The sequence below is a fragment of the Lathyrus oleraceus genome, chromosome 7 (genome assembly GCF_024323335.1).
Source record: "Lathyrus oleraceus cultivar Zhongwan6 chromosome 7, CAAS_Psat_ZW6_1.0, whole genome shotgun sequence".
Classification (NCBI taxonomy): domain Eukaryota; kingdom Viridiplantae; phylum Streptophyta; class Magnoliopsida; order Fabales; family Fabaceae; genus Lathyrus; species Lathyrus oleraceus.
In genome coordinates, this window is record NC_066585.1 from 215,162,203 (window position 1) to 215,167,290 (window position 5,088).

A 5,088-nucleotide genomic window follows, 5' to 3' on the forward strand; every position below is an offset into this window, starting at 1 on the left:
GCCACAATAGAACCAATCCATGCAGCAGATGATGTAACAGTTGAATGGTGGTCTACACCCTCAAGTGACTTCATAAGAAGATATAGGTGGTAATTTATGGTGTTTATTTCTCATGAAACCTCCTAAATTTCATGGTGGATTAAATCCTGTGAAAACTTATGGGTGGACACCTGACATAGAAAAATGGTTCACTACCTAGGCAAAGTTACAAAGACAATGTTGTATGAATGAGAATAGTTTGAAGAAGTTTCAAGAAGAGAGGGGTCATTATGGATATGGCCAGAAGAAACAAGGAAGACCAAGTCATTAGTTTAGGCCTGGACCTCAACCTTTCAAAGGAAAACAAGTGCAACCTGCAAAATCTAACCATTCTCTGTAATGTCAAGCATGTAAGAAGTTCCATTTTAGAAGGTGTATTGTTGGTGTAATTAGGTTTTTAAGTGGAAAGTAGAAGGTCACATGGTTAGAGATTGTCCTTAGAATAAGACTCAAATGCAGGGAAAGAGTACCAGTCAGGTTTATACTGTAAATGCAAAGAAGGCTAAGAGTAACAATGCTTTCATTGTTGGTACGTGTCTCGTAAATGATCATCCTTGTTTTGTATTGTTTGATTGTGGAGAAACACACTCTTTTGTATCAATTCAGTGTATGGGGCATCTTCTCTTGCAAGAAAATTCCTTTGTCTCCTCATATGGTCGTTACTATCGCCATGGATGATGTGGTTGAGACACCGTTGATTTGTAAAAATTGTCGCTTTTGGTGAATGGTAGAATTTTCCACATTGATCTTATTTGCTTACCACTTAAGAAGGTTGAGTGGTTTTGGGGATGGATTGGATTTCTTCCAATTTGGTGTTATTGGATGCGAAGAGAAGTTAATCATCATCCCATCTAGTGAAGCTACTCCAAAGGATGTATTAACTACTATCTTGGAAGATACGGTTGGCATGGTTAATTTCTTGTTTGAGAAGGAAAAGTCACTTCTCTTGGTTCTCACAAAGGAATCTAGCGACAATCTAAAGGTTACGCAAATTCCCATTGTTTGTGAATTTCCAGAAGTTTTCCCTGAGGATGTCACTTCTCTTCCTCCTGTGAGGGAAGTGGAATTGTCTATTGATATGATAACTGGGACGACTCCAATCTACATTTCTTCGTATCATATGGCACCACTCAAGTTGAGAGAGTTGAAAGATCGATTGGAAGAGTTGTTAACCAAGCATTTCATCCAACCTAGTGTCTGACCATGGGGAGATCCAGTATTACCAGTGAAGATGAAGGATTTTGGTATGTGGTTGTGTATTGATTATTTCCTGTTGAATAAAGTCACCATTAAGAACAAGTGTCCCCTGCCAAGAATACACGATTTGCTAGATCAGTTGAAAGGAGCCTGTGTGTTCATGAAGATTCATTTATAATCGGGCTATTAACAAATCTGAGTTAAGAATTCAGATGTACCAAAGGCCGTATTTAAAACCAATGACTAGACTTACCCAGAAGGAAATTTCTTTTAGTTAGGATTCGAAGTGTGAACAGAGTTTCCTAAGTTTGAAGGAAAGATTGACAACTGCTCATATTTTAATCATCCCTGGTCCTAGTAAATCTTATGAAGTATTTTGTGATGCCTCTAAGAAAGGATTAGGAGGAGTGTTAATGTAGGGTGGTCAAGTTGTAGCATACGCCTCTCGTCAGTTCAAGACTCATGAAGAGAATTATCCAACTCATGATCTTGAGTTAGCTGTTGTTGTTTTTACATTGAGGGTGTGGCAGAATTACTTGTACGGAGTATGTTTTGAGATGTTTAGTGACCATAAGAGTTTGAAATACTTATTTGACCAGAAGTAGCTAAACATTAGACAAAAGAGATGGATGGAGAATTTGAAAGATTTTAATTTTTTTAAACTTAAGTATCATCCAGGTAAAGCGAATAAGGTTATAGATTCCTTAAGTCAGAAAGAGGTACACAAAGTTGATTTGATGATGTTAGAGTATGCATTATTGGGGATGTTTTGAGATCTTAACCTTCAGTTTGCTTGGACTCAAAATGATGTGATAATGGGAAAATTAAATGTTGACTTAACCAGGTTTCACTCGATCATCAAATGAATTTGTTCTTTTTAATCAAAGAATTTTTCTCCCGAATGATGTCGAACCGAAAATAAAAGTTTTAGAAGAAGCTCATTAGGGCGTGTTTACCATACATCCACGCTCATCGAAGATGTATCAAGACTTAAAGAAGGACTATTGGTGGTATGGAATGAAATAGGATATTGTAGAGTGTTTGTCTGAATGTATATTGTGCTAGTAAGTAAAGATTAAACATCAGAAACCAGGTGGTTTATTGCGACCTTTAGAGATTCCAATATGGAAATAAGATAGTATTTCAATGGATTTTGCAGTTGGGTTACCCCGTGCACAAGGTGGTTATGATTCAATATGGGTGATTGTGGATTGGTTAGCTAAGTGCGCACATTTCTTGGCCGTGAAAACTACTTGTAAGGAAATTCATCTTGAACGGTTGTTTATTTTAGAAATTGTGAGACTACATAGTGTCCACACTAGTATTGTGTCTGACAAAGATCCAGAGTTTACTTCAAGATTTTGGAGAGTATTTCAGTAAGATATGGGATTGAAGTTGTGTTTGAGTATGTCTAATCATCCTCAGACGAATGGTCATACTGGGAGGATGATACAGACATTGGAGAATATGTTAAGGGCTTATGTGCTTGAGAGTGGAGGAAATTGGAAAGAGTTCTTACCATTGATTGAATTTGCATACAACAATAGTTATCATGCAAGTATCAGAATGGCTCCTTATGAAGCCTTTTATGGATGAAAATGTAGAACACATTTGTGTTGGACGGAAGTTGGTGAAGAAAGAATTTTAGGACCAGAGATTATTCAAGACACTACATGACGAATAAGGATGGTTCGTGATAAGATGAAGAAAGCACAAGATCTCCAAAAGAGTTACACATGTAATAGAAGAAGACCATTAGAATTTAAAGGAGGTGATCATGTATTTTTGAAGGAGACTCCAAGGTAAAGATTGAAAGGATCATTTAAGTCACGCAAGTATAGTCCGAGATACGTGGGATAATATCAGATTATAAAGAGGATTAGTGAAGTAGCTTATAGATTAGCCTTACCACTTTCTTTATCAGAGATGCATGATACTTTCAAGTATCTCAACTTAAAAAATTCATTCCTGGTTCTGTTCAGCCTATTCTTCTAGATTTTATAGAAGTAAAAGCATACCTAACTTTTGAACCTCAACCAAGTCATGTTGTAGGACGAGAAACTAAGGTATTGAAAAATAAGGAGATTCCTCTTGTTAAGGTTCAGTGGTATGGATCACATCCGGGCGATGCAACTTTGGAGCTGGAGTCTAGAATGCGAGAAATTTACCCTCATCTCTTCTAGGTGATATTTAAATTCGAGGATGATTTTTTATTTATGGGGGGAGGATGTAATACCCCGTGTTTCCTTAAATACTCAAATTCATATTAGTTGAGATCAACTGAGTTCCCATTTGCTCTAAAAGTTATCTGTTGGGATAAATAGAATGAATAGTGAATTTAGATTGACTTAATTAATATTATTTAGGACTGACCTTTTATTAATTGAAACATTTTTGTAACACTAATAATGGGTCAATTGCTCTAGTAGAACGAATATTAAAAGTGTAGTATCACTTGGGATATTTGTTACTATTAATAACCTTTTTAACAACATAATGCTAGTATCAAATGGTGACCACATGTTTTTATCCAATTCCTACCAACCATGTACCACTTCATTTCCTCTAGTTATCAGTAGAAACATTAGCAGATAAGGAGATTGGGGAGAAAAGAAGGAAACTTGGAAAGAGGAAGGAACTTGGAGGAACAAGAAGATTAAATCCATCATCATCTCATCTCAACATCATTCAACAATCTTTTTATCTTTTCATCTCTTCTTCAAGGTGGGTTCTAGATAGAACGTTAGATTTAGAAGTTAGGGTTTGATGAACCATGGATTTCATTGTATAATAGATGATATTATGCTGAGTTTCTTAATGAATCATGTGAATCTCCATTGATGGTGTTTATACATATGTTTCTTGTATTGGTTGGACTCTTCAGATATAATGACGTGGTTGTTGCTTTGATTATGTTCATGATTTTTGGGGAAAATCAGAATATACATGTGGTAAGGTGTTCTTGATGTGTTTTCATGATCATGTTAAGAGACTGGTTGTTAGAAATGAAACAAATATTATGTAGGTTTGAAAGAAATGAAGTTTTGAGAGAAATTTTCTGGAAATATAACTTGGACCAATCGATTGGTCATGGGTTTCTTTCCAGACCAATCGATTGGTGGAACTCCTAATTCTTTAGAAAAATAAAGTTTCTCTATAACTAATTGATTGACACTACTCCCCAATCGATTGTATGGACTCCCTGACTTTGAAAAATGAAAATCTTCCAGCTATCAATCAATTGACACTCAACATCAATCGACTGGTCCCTTACTTTCTTTGAAAAATAGAATTATGAGCTAGAACAATCGATTGGGCCTCCCTAACCAATCAATTGGATCATGCCTAAAACTCCAAATCTCATTTCTTTGATGTTTCTAAATGTATTGCATCAAGTATTAATCACTTGCCATTTTATACTTGTATTGAATTAATGTTAAATCTGAGAATTACATGTGGAATCAAGTGAGTTAACCTAGTGATTACTTTTAGACTATAAGTTAGACATATAACTTAGATAATATTAGAAAGAGACATTTATTTGTACAATACCTATGTGAAGGTCGTGAATGGATGGTTTCTATAGTTGAGAGTGAAATATTTTGTATGAAACATGTGTTGTAATTGTTTGAATATTGGTGAATGAAGTCACCCAATGATTGATGAATCTAGTCATGTTTTTTGGAATTAATCACGTATTCAGAGTGTTTTACCTTGATGGTGTACATCCCTATTTGTCATGCTTAGATGAGTAAACAGTGGGATGTGACTCCAATGGTTCATGCCTCAATTGGGTTTGAGCCCCAACCATGGAAGACATGGGGGATAAGTGGACACCAAAATAGGTTAGAG